The 22243-nt window shown below is 48.2% G+C and overlaps 2 protein-coding genes across 3 annotated transcripts in view; one reads left to right on the forward strand and one right to left on the reverse strand.

Annotated features, from left to right (window-relative positions):
* The window catches only part of LOC149325230 (solute carrier family 41 member 1-like), a 147376-nt gene that overhangs the window by 39898 nt on the left and 85235 nt on the right, over nt 1–22243 (forward strand). The window contains exon 1 of one of the 2 annotated variants that reach the window (XM_089562844.1): nt 2857–3321. The exons of the other annotated variant lie outside the window; for it this stretch is intronic. The gene's annotated coding sequence lies outside the window, so the exon portion shown is untranslated. Of the gene's footprint in view, nt 1–2856; nt 3322–22243 lie in introns of those variants that run through there. 2 annotated transcript variants of the gene reach the window in all.
* Nucleotides 1–22243, reverse strand: part of LOC149325231 (U8 snoRNA-decapping enzyme-like) — a 71111-nt gene that overhangs the window by 19554 nt on the left and 29314 nt on the right. The window lies entirely within an intron of this gene.

Genomic DNA, 22243 nt, shown 5'->3' on the forward strand with positions numbered 1-22243 from the left:
CAAGAACCATACGCACTATCGGGGACAAAAGTTGAATACTCCACGTGGCGGGAGCCGGAGCCACGGAAAACTGCGGCATTCTGGCGAACTAAAGCACGAAACATTGAAACGAGCCAAGCGACATGCCTGCTGATAATAAAACTCACTCATTGGCTGTCTCGATCCCAGATGCCGCCTGTAGATGGCGCTGCAACGTAGTCCTCCGTTGCTCCGGCTCCCGCCGCGTGGAGTATAGACCAGATTTTTTTACCCTCGCACGCAGGCTGCGGACGCGCGCCTACTCTCTACGCCAGTCGCCATCTGTCGGCGCGCGCGGCCCGAGGGACTGCGGGTCGCTCCGGCGCCGCGCATAGAACGCATGTTTACGTGTTCGCTTCTGCCGTTTTGTGCTCCATCAGCTAACGTATGAGGGTGTGTGCTGTGCGTCACTACTCACATTTGCCCTCTTCCAGACAGCGCTGCGGTTATCTTGTGCGCAGTTACTCGTTAACGTGACATCCGAGGGTAGTCGACCAGGTAGTGTACCGACTGGAAACCGGCACTTCGAAGCAGATTTCTGCGCTGTCGTGTCGTTTGTTGTCGCCTTTTATGTGCGATATCATCTATGATAATTTTATGCATCAGAATATAGATCTATTGATTTGACTCAGTGGAATAGTAACTGGATAGGCGAGCTGCAGACTGAAGGTTGTCCCGACGGAGCGCGTGTTTTCGATCACTAGTACGTGTTCGGCATCCTTGCGCTGAGCTTGCTCTTGTTCCCATTAAACACATTTCATGCACAGGATTGTAAGCACGACCGCTACCGAATCCAGCTGCTTTTTCCGCACACATGTCAGAGGTATCTGGGGGGTAAAGGTTTATCTATAGTATCTTTCTGCTGTTGGTATCTACCTTAGCTTGGTTTGGTTTATTAAGGTTTTACGTTCCAAAGCGACTCAGGCTATGAGGGACGCCGTAGTGAAGGGCTCCGGAAATTTCGACCACCTGGGGTTCTTTAACGTGCACTGACATCGCACAGTACACGGGCCTCTAGAATTTCGCCTCCTTCGAAATTCGGCCGCCGCGGCCGGGATCGAACCCGCGTCTTTTGGGCCAGAGCAGAGAGCCGTAACCACTGAGCCACCGCAGCGGTGCGGTATCTACATTATTCATAGGAAAATATGCGCGATTTCATTACATTTTCCACACTTAGCCAAACGCCTACGCAACGCTCTCACACGCGGCGAGAGCTCCTGAATAACATAACGCGACTTCGGACCTCAGAATTAGTGAAAGCTGGATTAGCTGCTCATATCTATTCAAGCTTTTATAAATTAAGCGAAAGTACGTTTTTATGCACAAGGTTGCATAAACCATGACAAAATTTGTTTTCTGTTGGCGCTGCGACTCAGTTGAGCTCACAGCGGTAATTTGTTGATAAACTGGCGCGGCGACAAGAAAGCCGTTTGTGGAAGTGGGGGGGGGGCTTTATGGCCGGCAGGAAGGAATAAGAGTGCATGGGAATTGGAACTGCATACTAGCCGCACACCTAATTCTTGATATTGAATAAAAAGTTTCTTTGCGGTGGAGCACCAAGACGGAATTCGATATAAGCACGCGCGCTCTAAGCGCCGGCACAATTAACCTGAATGTCAAACTAAATGTCATTAAAACGCGTCAATGTTATCGCTTTGATAACGTAAATACTTCCTGCAACACAGCCATGCAGCGGAAGTATGCTCGACAATGTTTTTTTAGCGCCCGAAGCGCGGCTATATGCAGGCGCGGCCGCGGAACTGCCGCAGCCCCGCAGTCCCCAAAGAAACGCCCGCACCGCGGCGCGCCAGTCGGTGCAAAATGGCCGCGCCCAGGAGAGGCTCAAAAATCTGGTCTATACCATTTTTGTCCCCGATAGTACATAAAATTTCTTTTATTTATTTATAGATACTGCAATCTTGTACAGATCATAGCAGGGTGGGACAAAACAAAATACAAGCCTATAAACACACTCAAATTCATAACATTTGCAGGTACTTTTCAAACAGCAGTAAAGAATTATGATTAACAGTCTCGCTATTAAGTTTGTTCCAATCAGTAATTGTCCTCGGAAAAAAAGAATATTTAAAGCAGTTATTTGACGCGTTCAAAGGGGTTATTGTTAGTGCATGACTTTGTCTCGTGTTATAACCCGAGGAGTAAGAAAAATAATTAGAAGTATCAACTTGATAATGACCTTTTATAAGTTGGAAGAAAAACTTTAATCGACAAACACGATTGCGCTCAACGACTGGGGGTAACCCACTTCGCCTCACGAGCTCACTTACAGATGCGCGGCCATATGAGTTAAAAACAAATCTAGCTACTTTACGCTGTATTCGCTCTAATTTGTGAATGCTTGTTAACGTGAAAGAGGCCCATGCGTTTTGGACAAATGGACAAATGGGCAATGTGACTTACTACTGAAACAAACTCGTCCATATTCGTTTTCCCGCCATATCCGACAAAATAAAAGAACGTGACTATGGTTTAACAGTACCTTTTGCGGGGCTAGTTGGTGTGACATTGTGTTCAGGGAAGTAAAAACAGCGCTAAATTCTACACAAACCACACACAAAGACGGACAGGGCGACCGTCCTGTCCGTCTTTCTGTGTGGCTTGTGTAGAATTTAGCGCTGTTTTTACTTCCCTGAACACAATGTCACTATGGTTGTTACGTTTCGAGCGTGGTGACTTAAAATCATATTTCGCCCTCCCTCGAGAGGTGTGCGCGTGTGTACGTTTTCAACTGCTGACAAAGCGTGTTTCGGAGCCGAGCTGCGTGACACGCCGACGGGTCCCCTCCGCCAGCTGCGTCAATCAACGGCGTTGCTCTTTTCCGCAGCAGGCGTCTCCGTCGGCCGAACGGAGTAGAATAGGCGCTCGTCAGGACAACGCGGCCGAATCGGCTGCAGGGGACACCAGTCGACGAGCTGGATGCTACTGGGCTGGCCGACCTTGCACGTGCTGCTGCGTTCCCTCCTTTCCTTCCCCGTCAGTGCTCCGACACGAGCGATGCGCTCTGCCAGCGATAAGTGACTGGTTCGATTATCGCCGTCGGCGCAAAGTGCGAGGCTGCCGTGGGGGCTCCCGGCCCATCACTCTCGCCCCGACGCTCCGACCGACCACAGCCGCTTTCGGCACAAGCCGTACTGCATTCGAAGCCACCGTCCCGACGGAACTAAGCTGCTAATTGCCCTGTTTACGGCGCCACCCTAGATCGTCGTCAGCGCCGGCCTCACTACTACAGCAGTGACGACGGAATCTGCGAGGAAATCTGCGACCCCTGGCCGCGGCTCAAAGGTAGTGCATACATGCATGCTGGGCTGGCGAGTCCGCCGTTCGCCCCTTCTGTCGGATTTCAGGCAGTGTAAACTTGTCTGCCGAAACGACTAGTGAAATCGGGTGGTCGGGAAACGAGTGTGGCGCCTAGAGTGTCCCGATAAGGACGGTGAACGCGGAAAGGCGCATTGCAGGCGTTCTGCCGCTCACCGCTATGCATTCCTGGCAGTTATGAATGGTCTCTCGGAAGACGAATGAGTCCTCACCGCACCCTCCGTGGTGGCTCAGTGGCTAGGGTGCTCGGCTACCGAGCCGGTATACCTGGGTTCGACCCGACCGCGGCGGCCGTGTTGCAATGGTGGCGAAACTCAAACTGCGTCCGTGTGCTGTGCGATGTCAGTGCACGTTAGAGATCCCCAGGTGGTCTAAATTTCCGGAGCCCTTCACTACGGCACCTCTTGCTCACTTTCTTCTTTCACTCCTACCTTCCTCCTTTCCCTTAGGGCGCGGTTCAGGTGTCCGCCGAGATATGTGAGGAAATTTATTGCTCCGTTTCCATTCCTCAGAACCAGTTTACATCTTTCCTCACCGCGACAGCTACACGGGGATGCATCGCTGAAATGATCCCCTCTCCTGTCCCTCTCATTGTCTTCAATGCAGGGCAGCTGTATCAGTACCGTGCCCCGCTCTCCACACCTCATGGGCGAAACCGACCTCAATCGCACGGTCCATTTTCGAGGTTTCCTTCATCCCCAACACATGTGGCAGGGCATGCTGTGCTGATCGGTACTCATTAAAAAATAGACGATTGACATCCTCCGTCGAGGTCAGCCTCTGTACAATAATTCGTTACGTCACGTGTGCGGCTGAAGAATGCGTGTTAGGGACACGTTAGACCAAATGGTAGGAATTCTTGTAAAAATAGCGCAAAAAAAAACGACGCAACAGACGGGGCTAGCGCCAGTCAGCACCGTCTGCTGTGCCGTCTTTCGTCTTTTTTTTTTTACTGTTTCCAGCAAATTCAAAGCCAGCTTTTGCTGCATCTAAATATTCGCTCCTCGCTTTGCCTCGGCGAAATTGAAAGTGCCCGTCGATGCGTCCAGCTTGGGAAGCGAGCTGCTCAATATTCGGCTGTGTGTCGTGCGAATCGTTTCAAGGGACGTTGGTGCGGACTCACTCTGGGCGCCCGCTCGCCCAGCCGCGGTGGCTCAGTGGTTATGGCACTCAGCTGCTGTCCCGAAAGACGCGGGTTCGATCCCGTCCGCGGCGGTCGAATTTCTTTGGAGGTGAAATTCTAGAGGCCCGTGTCCTGTGCGATGTTAGTGCACGTTAAAGAACCCCAGGTGGTTGAAATTTCCGGAACCCTCCACTACGGCGTCCCTCATAACCTGAGTTGCTACGGAACGTTAAACCCCAATAAACCAAACCACAACAAACTAAACTCTGGGCGCCTGCAGTCGCCACTGGGCAACCGGTTGCCTCGCGGTGTGCGGAATGGAATGGAAAAAAGGACGCGAAAAATTAGGAGTGACGAAGGCGGCTGAAAGCGGTGCAATGAGGACAAATTGAACTTGACCTGTATCGGTATGGTGCCGTGTTGTGGTCACAGAAGACCGCTGCCACCGTAAACGGATTAATTATAAGCTAGAAACGACCAAGAAAAGGAAGTACAGCTGCCGTCATCACCAGCCGATTTCGCAAGGAAAACGAGCCTCGGATCCCAGAGGCTAGGCTTCACCGCCATTCACTTGAAAACGGTAACCGCGGAGCCGTTGGTGGTGCAGACGTCATGAGTTTGAATCGACTGGCGGGAACATTTCGAACTTATTTTCTCGGCCATGAATGTGCCTTTTCTGGCGAAAAACGTTAAAATGCACAGAAAAAGCCAGAGAATGAGTCTCTACTGATAACTACGATCGAGTTAAGTTGTCCTTACTGTTCCCTCAAGACCAGTTTGGTATCTGTTATGAAATTCTGGCGCTCTTGCAATTTCATTCGGGGCGGGAGAGCAGATGGGAAGAGGCGTACGCTTGTAGAAGCAAAATGTTATTATACAGGCGTCGTTTTCCTTTGCGTGCTGACTTAAATGTATCTCTTAAGGCGGTTTTACTACTCAAACTAACTACTTGAGGTAGTTTTCCTGAAGGTCACACTTCAGTGTAATGTTGACTGCTCATGAAGTTTTTCTTTTCAATGCACGTTCCCGTCCATCAGCTTCATCAATAATCAAGAGTAGGAGGAAAGACCGTGCGCTTACGCAGGCGTCACGTATCCCGGAAGATACGGAGAGCGCTTCTATCATCTCCCGCCTTTTCCGATTGCGAGAGGGGGCCGAGATAACGATCTTGTCATAAAGTGGTTCGCCAGGGCACGTTTTTGCAATCGGCAGCGAGGTTTACCGGACTGGGTAGCCGAGCGCATACGTTCTCGGGTTTTATGATTAAAGCGTCTTCCTTTTTCGTCTGTACGTTTAAGGCCAGTTTCACGAGAGCGACGTCTTGTACACGACGCCAACTGCGAATGAGAAAAAAACAAACAAAAAAACTTTGTTCGCTGCCAAGAAATGGAAGTCTGAATAAACGAGGGAAAAGCAGAGACATGCGCAGTCATTGATCTTGTCGCTCAGTTCATTTACTGTCTGTATGTACTGGCTGTACCGCGAACGGGCACCGCCCGTACTGTGCTTTCGACTGCATTCTTCACGACGTTCGGACGGACAGCGCAGACAGAGAAGGCACGCGCACGAAGTGCTATGTATCTCGTCTTCCCTCCCGTGTGTTTTCACTTTCTGCCTCCAGATAATGAATCAACCAGCGCTGTTGTCTTCACTCGCGTTCTTATCGCAACTTACAGTTACTCTGCTGGGCTCTTTATCATTTTTGCGCTACCTTGTGCTATCGATACGCAAGAGTTCTCCCCGGGTCAAAACAATACAAAGGACGTCACCGGTGGCCTATACTCTGCGAGAGCTTTCTGTGGCTACGCAGTGGAAACTATGAGCGCACGTCGCCGCCGTAAACGCCTATCTGTCTCCCTATCCAGCGCGTGATAAGGGCGCATTCGTGGAAGCCTCGCCCTCGTAGCTTCTACTTCATATATCCATACAGAGGGCTGTCCCCGAGTGCAGTATGTCTCCTTTTTGCCTATTAAACTCGCAGTCACGTGCACGGGGCATGCGCTCATTCAACAAGAACGAGATTAGGTGAGCGCCCTTGTCCTTCCCTTCCGTGCGCGCGTTTGCTGATAAGGGAGGAGAACACCGATAAAAGGCTGCAATGCGCCAAGTTCCGTTGGTCAGGCATTCTAGACTCCGCGTGTGTAGCACGGAAAGGAGCCTCACAGCGAAGGGGTATGCCGTTCGCCTACCCCTGGTACGTTATTCGAAAAAAAAAAGGGGGGGGGGGGGGGTATGAGTAAAGCCGCAGTAACTGTCTCGATGGACACCTCAAATGCGCTGTGATAGAAGGTAGGAATGAAAGGGAACGAACGAAGCTAAGACATTTTCGACTTTGGACAACGTTTGATGGTTGTTAAGCAGTGTCGTTTTACAGGCGAAGTTACCGACCGACAACTGCCATGGGCTACTTATATGGTATAAAGTCTCTCGAAGGGCAGGTGAACAGCGTTGTTAACATGCTTCGCAGGCTTGCTGGTACTATCCTGGACAAAAGTATCCAGGATGAGAAAAAGTGGTCTAAATCAACCAATTCCGGCTTTTACTACACCACATTGGAGTGCGCGAGTTCTACTATCATCTCCGCAAGTTTGACTGCCCGATGACGGAGCTATCAGCTTTTGCTCCCGGGTATGCGTCCTGGAGACGTTTGTCCCCAATAGGACATCTTCAGGCGATTCGACTTCATCTGTGCTCAGAGCTAACAATGCAGCCATATGCATAGAAATTGCGTATTTTGCACCGACACTACGCAAACTTTCTCGAGCCTCGATGTTTGGGTGCTTCCCTCAGAAGAGCGCTTGCAGAGATTGATAAGTCGAGGTCTTTGCGTGTGTTTTGGTGTTCCGCAAGCGACTGCCAGTTCTCTGGTCGGTCATTACAGAGGTACGACAGCAATCATTGTAGGCTTGGCGAACAACAGAGAATTGCCGGAACATCTGCCGTCTGATGTCCCAGCACGAAAGACGCCAGTTATTTTCCGCATTGCAGGAACGGGATGGAAGCGTGGCTAACTTCAGCCGTGACATGAATTTTGGGAAGGAGAGGCAGGGTATCCTGCATGTCTTACATTGACCCTGTGCGATAGAGCTGTCCGTCGAAGGGGTAGCAACAACAAAGCGCGAGATGACGATGATGCTCAGCCGTTCGCACTGCACTAAGCATACGTGCGCTGTCCCGGTCCCATTCATGCGCATGTACCGAGATCGCCAGTCTTCAAAATTCGTCTACCTTCGCGCATAGAAGGACGAACAGTTAAAGTGACGCACACTGTACACAACAGCATCAACGACTGCTGAGGTTTGCGCTATTTATTTCGCGCTGCAGCTCATACAACTCCGCGTATGTGGGTAATCTTGGAGATTTGCTGGCCGCATTAATCACTCTTTGCTTACCGCGCCTATTGAAAACGTTCAATTTGAACTGTGGCACGAAATGCTTAATTCTGAGAAATAGGCACTGCTTCTGGACAAATAACGCCATTCAGTATGTTGCAAGAGGAGTGAACTTAAGTTTCCGAATAGTTCTTTTTAATTTCTCAGCCAGATATGAGCGACTGTTTTTAAAATTAGAGCAAAATGTGTAAGCAGGATCACTGCGAGCATGGCTTCCAAGGTGATGCTCTCGCTTCGCGCTGACCTTCTATACAGAGTGTTTCACCTAAGAATTTGCACAATTTTTAAAAGTAGGCCTTTTGCGTTAGAAGAATGCTTTCTTCAGCATAGCATTGTCACTGGTGTAGTAGATCGGAATATGGCTAAGACGTGCTCACTAGCAGGCGGGTTAACTAATATTGAATAGTTACCTTTTTGCTATTACTGGTAAGATCCTTAATTATTGACAGGCCTGTACCCCACCATAAGTAATAATCATATCAGTTTTTAGTATTTCGAAAACGCGGTTACGCTAGGTGCTGGTTTGGTTGGTTTATGGGGTTTAACGTCCCAAAGCGACTAAGGCTATGAGAGACGCCGTAGTGGAGGGCTCCGGAAATTTCGACCACCTGGGGATCTTTAACGTGCACTGACATCGCACAGTACACGGGCCTCGAATTTCTCGTCCAAAGAAATTCAGCCGCCGCGGCCGGGAAGGTTACGCTAGGTGCTGTGGCCCAAATAATTTCGGCTATTTAGATCAGTTGGGTGCACTGGAGGGATCGCTTTACCTGCAAGCTTCTCGAAAGCGCTTGTATTTTGGCATGATGTGGTCAGAATTTGGCAGAATTTGGCTGGGCCACAGCGCCGAGGGCAACTGCGTATTCGAAATTTTAACAACTAATATGGATATTACTTACGATGGGCACTGACATCGCACAGTACACGGGCCTCTAGAATTTCGAATACTCGTTTGACATAGCAACGCATAAAACGTGTTAGGTGAAACAACAATTCAGAGATGTTTGGGCCGCCGCGGTGGCTCAGCGGTTATGGTGCTCGGCTGCTGACCCGAAAGACGCGGGTTCGATCCCGGCCGCGGCGGTTGAATTTCTTTGGAGGAGAAATTCTAGAGGACCGTGTACAGTACGATGTCAGTGCATGTTAAAGAACCCCAGGTGGTCGAAATTTCCGGAGCCCTTCACTACGGCGTCTCTCATAGCCTTAGTCGCTTTGGGACGTCAAACCCCATGAACCAAACCAAACCAAACCAAACCAGAGATGTTTATTCGTAGCAAACTAAGAGCCAAATGGCAAGCTTCCTGGGAAAATGAAGGAAACAACAAGCTGCATACCCTAAAGCCCATTTTAAAAGAATGGAAATCAAGCCGCCATAAAGAGCGTTTTATCGAAGTAAATTTATGTCGTTTACGCATAGGTCACACACACATCACACGTAGCTTCTTATTAACAAAAAAAGCCAAACCTGTGTGTGAAATGTGTGGTGAGGAGCTCACGGTAAATCACATTTTAATTTCTTGTTCGTATCTCGCAGAACTTAGAAATTTTTTTTTACGGTATTTTACAATGAACACATTCCATTTCATCCCGCATTGCTTTTAGGCGAGGAAACACTTGTCGAGTTTTCACTTGTTTGTAAGCTTCTAAAGAAAGCCAATGTTTTAAACCTATTATAATGTAACCGCTATACACTTAAAATATGATCATCTACCTTGTGTTTGGCGCATGATAGCCATAGTTGCTTATGCGCCATAAAACCCCATATAATTAACTAGAGATGTTTATTTGACTTTACTTTTCAAAGGCCGGATGGTTAACAAAACGCGGCCTTGCTTCCTTGGTGTCCAATATCTGAGTCTATTGTTGTCTTTACGCGCCCCGCGAGCGCGCGTCCTCCTCATCCTCTCCTCACATCACTCTCTCCTCATGCGGGCGGCTTCGGGTTGCGCTGACTCGAAGCTCGGGTAGCGTTAACTCACCATCTGGCGAAGGATATCCGTCAGAAGGGAAGAGCTTGCGTTCACACTTATGTTATAGGTGTTCATTGTCCTTTTTCTGACTGACTATACTTAATATTTTTGCGAATTTATGTGGGAAGTTTCTGTGAAAGTCTGCCAGTCTCATTTTTTTTTCGTAAGCAGTGTGGATACTATTTTTTTTTAAATAAAGAGAGAACTCTATTGGGTACAGTCAGATGTGCTGCAATAAAAGCAGAATACTTATATTTATACGTGAAAAAACTCTTTATGCACATCACCTATAGTCTGTTTTCCCGCGGTAAGAAGCTACTTACCTCTCGACAAAACTTCATATTACAGGCTAGGCTGGCCTGCCAAACACCTGCAGAATTTCTAAAGGCTACCGAAGGGCAGCATATCGTAGATTTCAAATCGACAAGTAGACACTGCCACTGCAGCGGTGGCCTAGTGGTTAGAGCATTCGCCTCGCGTGCAGGAGGTGCGGGGTTCTATCCCCTAGTGCCGTCGGGTACCCACCGGTGATACAGTGGGTACAAGCTTTCCTCTAGTCTGGTGCTCAGATTATTTAAGATGAAGAGCTTTAAAAATAGCTCACCTTGTGTAAACAAAAATACCTTGTGCCGAGGCGCGTACCTTGCGCTCTAAAGTTCAATATCATCGCCATTGAACGTTGGAGACAATCAGAATAGGGGACCTATCGGTTAGGGGGACAGCGGAATAGCGGGGCGCAAGTGCGCATGCTCAGAACAATAACCCGTACGCATGCTCAATGGCGCCCCGCTATTCACCTATCCCTTTATCCCTGGGAACGCCGAAGCAGACGTAACACATGTCATGTCCGTGTGCCAGAGACTGTGGGAAAAGGTTTTCTCCGCTTAGCATCTAACATCGGCACTAAAGGGGAGCATGTAATTGCGTTTTGGGATGTGCTGAGTCTGAGACCGGGGGATGCGAAGTGCGTCGCATGAGTTGAAAAGAACGCTGCAGTTTAGCTGACCACTGGACTGCCGAAGTGCGCGTGTAGCGTGAGAACGCAAGCGTGACAGGCGATACTCGCGGAAGGCGCACGCGGTGTGGTCTCTCTTTCGTGTGTGTGAGTGCGTGCATCACTGCTGTCAGACGCCATAAACTCTCGGTCCCGAGCCAGGTCCCGTCGCTGCCACAGGCAGTGGGCAGTAGGCTGCCATCGAACAGGGTGCGGTTCGCACGCGACTCGGCCAGTGTGTTTACCTATGGGTCCAAACAGTCGTCGACGAAGTTCGCTCGGTGAGCTGTAGGAGCCCTGTCTTTCTTAATATCTGCCTGTGAGCTTGACACACAAGGACGGAGGACATGTCCGCTATCCGCTGACCGATTTCCCCGCAGGCTACGACAAAGAGATCTGGAGGTTTTAATGCTATAGCAATAGCGTTGTAGTGACGCTAAGATCTCGCCGATGTCAGAGACGAAATTGGCTGGTTGGTTTAGAGAGGTCGCACTTCCTCGTGACGTCATCACAACCTGCCTTGATCGGACACCCTGATTGGTCGATATGTAGAGGTCACATGATGATGTGACGTCATCACAACCTGCCCACCGTGGCAGGTGGCAGCCCGGCTAACTGATTGTAAGAACCGTGCCCATTGTTACAATTACCAATTAGTTAGCAATTAGGATTATTAGCAATTAAATTAGCGATTGATCGAGAGAAGTTGCGTGCAATCGTCACGTCATCGCAGCCTGCCCACCGGGTTGCGCATGAGCAACCTAGTTTCTAAACAGCGACCTAAATAGAGAATCAAACTAAAAGGTCTGAAAAGTTGTGTAAGAAAATGTCGGCACCTTTACAGCATAGCGGATACCGCTTCTGCAGCTAGCAGTCCGAATATGGCGGTTGATGGGCCGGCAACTGCGAAGAAATTGACGCAAACACACACAGAAGGTGCTCTGCAGAAGCTGCGAGAAATGTGAAATCTGATGGTGTCGCATTTCACTCTTAACGTGACTTAAGCGTCCCCGCAGCTGTTTTACACTCAGGGACAGCTCTCTGTCTATGCAGCCGAAGCTACGAGAGCGAGGCACGAGGCTTCCACAAATGCTCTCTTGTCGCGAGGGAGAGATGGGCGTTTACAGTGGCGGCGCGCGCTCGTAGCTTGCCCTGCGTAGACGTTGCCTCCGAGTACACAGCGTCACGCAGGACGTGGCCCGCTTTGTTTCGCAGTCGCCGTCGCGCAAGAACGGATGTGCCGATCTCGCGCGCGCTATCTGCCCCGGTGGCAGAGTGGACGCCAACAGAGCCGCGCCGGACTGAACCGGCCTGCTCGGAGTCGATATATCTGGGAGGGAGAGAGTCGAAGCACCGGAATCTGGGGCTTGGGCACTGTTTTCGGCGATGCTATAGCGACAGGGCGTGTTAACTGCGTCTTCCTCTTTGTGTGTACCAACTAGCCAGGTTTCGACGATGTACCAACGCCAAGCGTTCGTTACAATGGATGGATGGATCGAAGAATGAATCCTCAGAGCGCCTGCTTCAAACGGAGATAATGGCGGGGGCCACAATGGGCGAGTGTTAACGCGATAACGTTAAGGCTTTCTGACTTGAAAAATTTTTTCGACTCCTGCAACACCACTCTCTTGAAAAATTTTCGCTTTATAATAACTATCCATGCCTTTTAGTCAATGGCGAAAATGATGCTCATGCACGGTCGTTTTTTACATCGCCGACCGTATTTTCAGCCACCAATCCCGCAACTGTCTGGCGTCTGTTGCGGATACATTCATTACTGTACTTCTCTGCCATCCTAAACAACTTTCTAACCACGCCAAGTAGCCTAAACGTTCTTACCAACTCTAACCATTTTAAACATGAATGGATAGGTGTTTAGACCAACCCCTTTCAAACGGGACGATGGCGGGTGCCACCATGCACGGTATTTTTTCCCCTCTATACTTCAACCATTCCGCCAAATTTAAAGGTACTATCTAGAAATTCTTTCTTTTTTGGATTCAAAAGTTGTCGACTTCTACGCTGTACCAATTTTGAATACTGAGCTTGTATATATTAGGTCACTGTCCTGCTTTTACGCCACCACTCCTTCACTTGTTGCCGCCGCGGTGGCTCAGTGGTCATGGCGCTCAGCTGCGCGGGTTCGCACTCGCGGGTTCGATCCCGGTCGCGACGGTCGCATTGCGATGGAAGCGAAAGAGGCCCGTGTGCTGTGCAAGGTTAAAGAACCCCAGGTGGTCGAAATTTCCGGAGCCCTTCACTACGGCGTCCCTCATATAGCCTGAGTAGCTTTGGGACGTTAATCTCCGCAAACGAAACCGTACACCCAACCTTAATTTTTTTTTACAATCGTCGACTGCAGATATACTAATGCGTTAACATTATAGGAAATGACAAGCGGAAATGGCGACCGCCGTCACGCGTGACGCGTAACCTGGTGACGTCATCACAACCTACCCACTGGATTGATAAACTGACCACCGTGGCAGGTGGCAGTTAAATTAATGACGTCGAGCAGCACAGGGGCGTCCGCGTACTTCGCCTCCATCGAAATGCGGCCACCACGGCCGGGATTCGATCACGTGACCACAAAAATCGGCAGGTGAACGCCAAAGCTACTGCGACACCGCGGCATTTAGCGAGCCTAGTGCAAGGCCGCAAGACGGCCGCTATAAATGTACAGAATTTAGAAGAATATCTTTTAGGAGAAGTGACGACAAAACAAGTTTTTGTATTGCAATTTAGAGATAGACAGTCGCCCGGCAGAAATCATCGAAATGTCCCGAGAGAACCAACATCTTCTTGTGCGTGACATATACAGCTGTATTCTTGCGTGCGGTTTAAATTTCGTCCGTCGTAGGGATCTTCCGTATATCCTTCGCAGTGACCGACCGATTGCAGCCAGCCTAAAACAACAACGCTGGGGAGAAAGGCCAACAGGGGCGCCACGTCCGTAGAAATCTGTTCTTTTCAAAAAATGGCAGGCGTGACCTACCACTGACGTCAACGCTGAGCCGCCACGAGAGAACGGATCGTTGGTCGGAATAAAGGCTTGCGCCCACCGCGCTCTAGAAGAGAGAGAGAGAGAGAAACTCTTTTCTAGAGCACTGCTCTAGAAGTCAGACCTGATAGTGCTATACTAGTGGACGTACCGGTAGAGGTAATATTAAGGCGAAAGCCTTTAAGCGCTCATACTCGCGGCCACGACTCTGTCCGTACGTTCTTTACATCTGAAGTGAAAGTCGTAGCTAGTCTATTAGTCGCAAGTCATGACTAGTTAGTCAGTACACAATCATGACTGTTTAGTCATTAACAAATCATGACTAGTTAATCATCAGCTAATTATATAGCCATGGCTAACTGGTAATTAACATGACTAGCTAGTCATGACTATTTAGTCATGACTAACTAGTCATTAACTATTCATGAACTAACCAGTCCTGACTAGTTAGTCATTAACCGGTCATGGCTAGTTAGTCTTGAGTAGCCAATCCAAGTGCCCCACAGCCTCCTCTTGTGTGCCTACGGCCGTGCAGCACAAGTTGCGTGGAAAGGCTTTCACCTCGAGCACTTTAGATCCTCAAAGTTCCCCCTGAATTTTTTATTCCAATAGAGTACATTTTTTTTCTTCTTACTGCATCCTGACTAAATTTAAGCCAGTGGGCTAGCCTAACTTAAAGGAGTGCAACTGTCACGTTTAATTTCGCAGACCAAATGTCTTGAAGCTGCCTATTTTGAAATGCGCGTTGGGGACGTCGGTAGTAAGGCCGGCATAAACCGTGAGCAGGTGGGAAAATGCTGCAAAGGCCGCAGCTTTTCTGACGCATGCAGTAGGTCTTGAGGCATCGCAAAACTCTATTGTTCTGGCCCGTGTAATTGCTTGTCGCCCGAAGAGCAGGCAGAAGGCAGCAGCCTGTCCAAACGACGTCGCTTTGCAAAGCCGGCTTGTGCAAACATATTTATGGAGCCCTCATGCGAACGAAACGAAGGCCACAGCTGCGGACGTCGCCGAACAGTCGCCTCTTTGAAATGCTCGTGCGCGGGTTGAATAACTGACGCGATCGCCCGGCTTCTCGACGGGCGACGTTTTCTCGTTAGCGGTGCCCAATCTACGAGCTGCTAAAACTGCGCGACGACGTCAATGTAGAGACATACGAAACGACTCCTATAAATGTGCGTGCGCGGTATAGATGTAGAGATATAATGAGGTATCGCTAAATGAGCGATACCTCGTTATATCTCCGTATACGGCCGGTTTATGATTTCGTGATTACCTGACTGATACTTCTGCTTATGAAACTGGCGTTACAGGTGCCCACTTTGGTGATTGTTTTGATCATGCGCTGTGGCCAGTGTGTTTGCGTATGCTTCTGTCGAAATACACAGTCGTTAGTAGCAATTTTATTCTGCCGTCTAGTCCCGGCCGCGGCGGCCGCGTTTCGATAGAGGCGGAACGCAAAATGAGTGCGCGTTAATGATCCGCAGGTAGTGCAAATTAATCTAGAGCCCTATGCCATGGCGTACCTCCAAGCATGAGTCCCTTCGGGTCTTTGAACCCCATATATACCAACGACATACCTCTGCATGCTCATACTTTTTTTTTTAGACGGTTAGGCTCTACTTCTTGCGTTCCGATCTCAGCGTTATGCGTTATTGCGCAATTCGTAAGCCAGTGGTTGCCATGGTGACTAAGGTGATCGCATTACGGAATAAAATTGTAACAGGCGGCAGCGTGAGGCCCTAGGACCACAACTCGAAACTACAGAATGTTTCACCTAATACTCGCACGTTAAAGAACACCAGGTGGCCGAAATTTCCGGAGCCCTTCATTACGGCGTCCCTCATAGCCTGAGTCGCTTTGGGACGTTAAACCCCAATAAACCAATAAACCAAACTTTAAACAATTTTTAAAAATAGGTTTTTTGAAGTAGAAGAGTGCATTTTTCGGCACAGCATTGTCAGCGCTGTTGTACATCAAAATACAATAAGATAAATAGCGTAATTAATATCCATGTCAGTTTTTAGAATTTCGAAAAAGCTGTTACCCTCGGCGCTGTGGCCCAACAAAATCTGGCTAGTTTGATCGAAAAATATATTTTGATCAATTTGGATCTAATAATATAGTTTACCAATGATCTGATGAAGAGCTGCTGTCCACGGGGCTATAGAGAAAGTATTTCCTGCATAGCACCAGAAAAAGAAAAATAAAAAAGGAAAAGGGGGTATCGTTTCAGAATTCGTACAGTCATAATCACTGTACGCATCACTGCACAAAGGCAGTTCACGAAGTCAAAGGCCACAACGCATTCACTAGGGATACTTAAGGCGCAAGCCTTTAATGCCTCATCGTTGTCTACAGAAGGTTGTCAGCAGAGGTTTACGCTTTTCGGTTGGTGGAAATGGTTATGACGTCAGAGTGCGCGGATTCGAAGTAATGAGGTCACCCACGGATGCCTGACGCCCCCTTTTGGAGCAGACAACTACTAAAAAAATAGTTGTCGTCCTCTCCGACAGGGGGGGGGGGGGGGGGGGGGTAACGCGTCCGTGGGTGACCACATTACTTCCCTCATTACTGCGAACAGAACCATGGATACATCGAAGCAGAGAGAGAGTCGTGCTAAAGAAGCAAAGTCGACAGCTGAAGTGTGTAGTTGTAATGTGTAGTCAAAGTGCGCACTCAAATAAAGCACTAGTACAGCACAAACTCTCGCAGTCAATGCCAAACAGTGCGCCATGAAAGGCTTTCGCATTACAGCACTTCAGAGTGCCAAAGTGCCCCCTGCATTTTTTATTCCGTTCGAACCAACGAGCCATCGTAGCATAGAAGAAGTGCAGGTTGGGCTACTTGGTGTTGATTCATAACTGTGGTTCAACAGCGCAAACACACGCACACCAAGAAAGAGACAAGACACGCAACACAGACATGGTCATGAGACAGGACATGAAGACATGCCCTTCGTGTGCTCGCCTCGCAGTCTGAAAGACCTGGGTCAGATTCCCCGTATCTCCACAAGCTTTTTTAATTTGGGGGTTCTCGCGTTACAACGACAACGCCGACAACGCCAACAACGTCGACACCGACTTTTCAGCGACACGAGCTCTTTGACACAGACGCGTTAAAATTGCGGTGACACTTGGGGAGACGCTGTGTACCACTGTTATAGAAATGCACTCCCACCAGTCGTGCTCGTGACTGGCGCCGTATCGCGCCTTCCCCTATACGCTGCGCTGCGTATATTGCTATACGCAGCGATAGAAGGCGCTGTTGTCGTTGTTGGTGTCCTCAAATGGACAAATATGGCACGAAGCTACTTCTGCTTGCATTTTCCATAATTCGAACGGGGTCCTCATATGCTCCGGAATGTTTTGCAACAATAAAAATTGTAAGCAGAGAAGTGACTCACAAACTGCACGGCGAATTAATTTCTGCGAGATCGATGAGTGATTTAATCTGGAAACGGGCTTTAAGGGATGGAAACAAAAAACAAACAAACTATATACGCTGTCATGTAGCTATGTTCTTCGCCTTCTATATACGCGTCCCTCGTCTCCTTCCAAGCTCACCCGGATAGCAAGGATAGACTGTCCTCGGAAGTATAAGCACTGTGCGCTACACGTGGCCTCGTATACACTGCCCTCTTACGACGACATGGCCGGTGTTTAGCGTTGTCCAAGTGGGCTCTCCAGTGAGGACGAAAAATTGGGTTTACGAAAATCGAGTGTGTCCTAGAATGCATTTGTACATTAAGAGGGAAAGAAAAGGGAGTACAGAGGGCAAAACGCATGTCTTGAACACGTTCTGAGAGTTTCGGGCTGAACACGCGAGAACTAGCGATAAGATTTGGTTAAAATGGTCTGGATGTAAACATATTCAGTTAAACTTATAGAATTTCATCGTCATTTTTTGTCTTCTCGGTCGCAGCGGCTTTGGGAGTTGCGGAACACAGTTTGGTTGTTCTAGAGATGTGTTTTGCCCTCTGTACACTGTGTGCCAGCCCTGCGACGAGTGATCTGACTGGATCGGTATATTGCCTGCAGACAAAAAAAAAAAAAGCCAAAGGACGATAGAAAACCAAGATGACAAACAAGGCGCTCTTGCCATTTTACACTCGCACTGTGGTCTTCAAAATGTCAATGCAGCCAAGAGTGGTTCTTTTTGCGAGTGGTTTTGGAATCCTTGTCTCAGGGCATATTTTTCCTTGAAGATATCCGAACAGAGAATTTGCGTGAGAGAGAAAGGAAGAGTACTTTGTCAGGGTCGCATAAAGGCTGGTAGGATGTCCCGTTGGCACGACGCCAGCGGGACAGAGTTTTAGGAGAAGCGGTGCGCAGTGGGAGAGAAAACAGCGTCAGAGCTCGATGTGAGCTCAGGGACCTCATATCGGTGGCAGTAGCAGCAGTGGCAGAATTAAAGCGTTAAAAAAACTCCTGATCGCAGCCGAACATCAAGGCAGGTGTTTCGCGAATCCATAGCTAAACAACGAGTAGTCCACATGAGGGACGTGCGACAGGTAGCACTACACCATACGGGTCCGAAAGGAAAATGTTATATAAAAAAAAGCATCAGCAGTACGCCGTTTAGGAAGTGAACTGGACAGGGCCACGCGACCTCACGGCACTGCCGTCTGTGGTATCAAGTATTCTCAGGCGTTGTACGTTGCCGCACTAATGTAGCAGTAGACCAGGGTTGCCAGGTTTGGCTACTTTGCGCCAAATTGACTACTTTTAGGACCGCTTGGCGACAAAAATTTGAACTTGGCTACTTGGCTAATTTTTTGCTACATTTGGAATCGAAGTTAGGGCTGTAATTGACCTCTTTTTCTGCCAATGATCCATACATCTTTGCTTGACTCCGTCAGAATGCCATACGCGAACACCATTATTCTGCGGTGCCAGTCTTTTTGTTGAAATTTTGCCTGTAATGTCCTAGACTTAAAATACTTCTTGCTCCTGTGTTCACTGGCTCCTGTGTTCTCCCAAGCGAGATTCCGCCTCCGCTATGCAATGCTGATATGTAGGTTTCCTTAGAACCAGCAATAAGAAATGTCCTATCTCCATTCACTCAATCATGCACTCAATGCACTATACCTTGTTTCCTCAGTTGGATACTGGTTCAAAGCGCGTTGATCGGCCACACATGATGATGCTGAGAATTAGTCTTGGTTAAAATTTTTCAGGGCAAATACGGTTTCCTTTTAGCCGATTACTGGGGAACGGGGAAGAGCAAAAGGCTTTGAAACGCGATGACGAAGGCTCTTCGTATCGTACAGCGATATCCTGAGAGCCATGAGTTCCCCAGTAAAAAATTTGACCAAGGCTATGCTTTCTATGCCTTTAGAACATATGAACTGCATGTGGCGATCAGTCTATTTTTGCAATTTAAAGCTGAAAAAAGATCACAGGAGAGAAACGGAAAAAGAAATAGGCGCATGAAATCAAACCCTTGTTTATGGAGCAGTGAAGAAATTTCATGCAAAAAACATTGCCAGGAATGCCATATATATATATATATATATATATATATATATATATATATATATATATATATATATATATATATATATATATATATATATATATATATATATATGTGTATATATATAATATATTCGACTAGTTTTATTCGCCACTGAGAGGCAAAAGAAGATAAGTAAAATACTTTCCTGTCTTCTTTCGCCTCTCAGTGGCGAATAAAACTCGTCGCATTTGTGTTTGTCACCTTTGGCCATTTCCTAGCTCACAATGCCCGGCGCGTTCGCTGCAAGTTGCACCGTCACGCTTGCAGACTGGCTCGTGCGGGCGCCGCAACCACCGTTGACGTGTCGACCTGCCGGCGCACTGAGGTCGTCGCGCCTTGCCAGCCGCTGATTTCGTTCACTCAAGCCACGGTTGAGAGCAGCACAATCGTGGCGCGCGAATGCGCTATTCACGTGATTTTTATTGTATTTCGCGGGCTTTCTTTGGAGCTCGGAAAAAAGGTAGACGTGAGGTTTTCTTTATCGCAAATAAATGGAATGGGGGTTTCTGAAAGTGCTCTCCAACTTTTCTATTCACATTTTCTGTCTAAAGTCAATATTTGCGCGTTTAGAAAAAATATCTTAATTGCTAATTAATTAAAAAACAAAAAATTGTGTATGATGCGCAAGCCGGTTGGTATACAGGGTGTTTCACCTAAGACTTTCTGCAATTTTTAAAAATAAGCTATTTGAATTAGATGCGCGCTTTTTCTGGCATAGCATTGTCAGTGGTGTAGTACATCATAATGCAGCTAAGACGTGCTAACTAGCAGGCTTGTTAACCAATATTTAATAGTTAACTTTTAAACTATTACCGTTGGGCTCCTTAATTATTGAGAGACATGTAGCCCACCGTAAGTAATGTCCATATCCGTTTTTAGAATTTCTAGAACGTGATTATCCTCGGCGCTGTGGCCCAACAAATTTTGGCTATTTCGACGAGTTAGGTTCACTGGAGAGGTTGCTTTGCCTGCAAGCTTCTCAAACCGCATGTATTTTGGCGCGATGTAGGCGAAATTTGTTGGGCCACAGCGCCGAGGAGAATCGCGTTTTCGAAATTCTAAAAACCGATATGGACATTACTTACGGTGGGCTACATGCCTCTAAATAATTAAGGAGCCCAACGGTAATAGTTTAAAAGTTAACTATTAAATATTGGTTAACAAGCCTGCTGTTAGCACGTCTTAGCTGCATTATGATGTACTACACCACTGACAATGCTATGCCAGAAAAAGCGCGCATCTAATTCAAATAGCTTATTTTTAAAAATTGCAGAAAGTCTTAGGTGACACACCCTGTATGTATGTCAGTGGTTTCCCTGGTGTACCTCAAATATTTTATTTTTTAACCCTTGGCTAAAATTAGCGTGGACACCCTGTATATCTGGGAATTAAAACTGCCATGGCTGTGGCTTAGGAACACCAATTATGTCTCCTCTGAAAAGAAGAAAAACTGTTCTGATTACTTTTCCCACACTATCTTTCCCTTCGTTTCCGTGATTCTGTCCAATGGTTTTCATGTATTTCCTTTCATTTGATTGCGATGCTTTTGTAATTCAGAGTTATTCGCATTCACTAATTACCCTGCGTCCTACAAGAATTATATATTTCTTGCGCCCTTTATGCTTCTGGTGACGCTTTTCTGCAACCTTGGCGCTGCTTTTGGCTACTTTTGACACTTCGGCAGCTGGTTGGCTACTTTTTTGGCTACTTTCCAGCTTTTTGTGGCTACTTTTAAAATTTAGGACCTGGCAACCCTGCAGTAGACGCTTTTAGCCTACCTGAGACGTTTACCGGACGCCTCCAGCGCCTGCGCATTCACATGCATGCAGCCGGGCGAGGCCACAGCGCGTGCGCAGGAGGCGTCCGGTATGCTAAAGAAGTCTGACACTATCACGCACAGGAACGGTGCGCCAGCTTTGTCCCAAAGGGTCGCACGTGATTTCCGAGTGAGGAACATGTCCTGGTTAGTTTTGACTCCACTTGTACAGTCTTTGCCAAACTTCGTACAGTAGAGCCCTTACGGCCTCACTTAAGATCAAAAAGTTCCTTGAATGTGAGGACGAGGGTTCTCCTTACCATACAGAGACTCATAGCTTGAGGGCTGGCGTAATAGCTTTAATATACGACTGAGAAGCAAACCTTGCAACCTGGTTACTTTTGTTAAAGACTGTACGTGCACCCTTGTGTGTTTTGAAACCAACGGGCATGAACAAGCTGCCCGATTCGCCCCGCACATGCCGGACTGGCTTCGGTTGCTCACCCTAAGGCCGCGGAAGTCAACTCGCGCATTTCAATGGCGGCCAAGTGCTAAGGCCCTTGTGTGCTGTGCGATGTCAACAGGTGTCAGAAATTAGTCGGAAGCCCTCCGCCATGGCCTCCCTCTTAGCCACATACAGATTCGGGCCGTTAAACTTTCATAGCGAGAGAATATAGCGCAGAGTGCGACAGGACACAAGAGGACACGAACAACACGAGCGCTTCAACACGAGTGTCTTCTTGTGTCCTGTCCTACCCTGCGCTATATTCTTTCTCTATGATCATGCACCAATAAGCCCCCCAAAATTGGCGGGGGCTTAGCTTTGGTTAAGCCTGGTAGGTTGCGAAAGCAAAAGCGCAGCGCCTCCAACTGAAGGAACGCAGTGCGCCGCGTCTACAGGTCAGGCGTGGCTACCGGCCGCCACTGCGGGAAGACTCAAAGCGTCTTCAGTAATTTTTTTATATTTTGTTTTTGATGTTGCGACTGAGAGAAAGAAAACATAATCTACAGCTGGTATGACGTCACAGCGGCAGTAGCGCCACAGGTGCGCAGCGCGGCGTAACTGCAGCCGGGCTATCTGAAGGAGCGAGTTGGTCGCCCATATTCACTCCGCTTAAGGTCGAACGTTACAGCGG

This window comes from Amblyomma mixtum, chromosome 10, assembly GCF_055824585.1.
Source record: "Amblyomma mixtum isolate Tamu chromosome 10, ASM5582458v1, whole genome shotgun sequence".
Classification (NCBI taxonomy): domain Eukaryota; kingdom Metazoa; phylum Arthropoda; class Arachnida; order Ixodida; family Ixodidae; genus Amblyomma; species Amblyomma mixtum.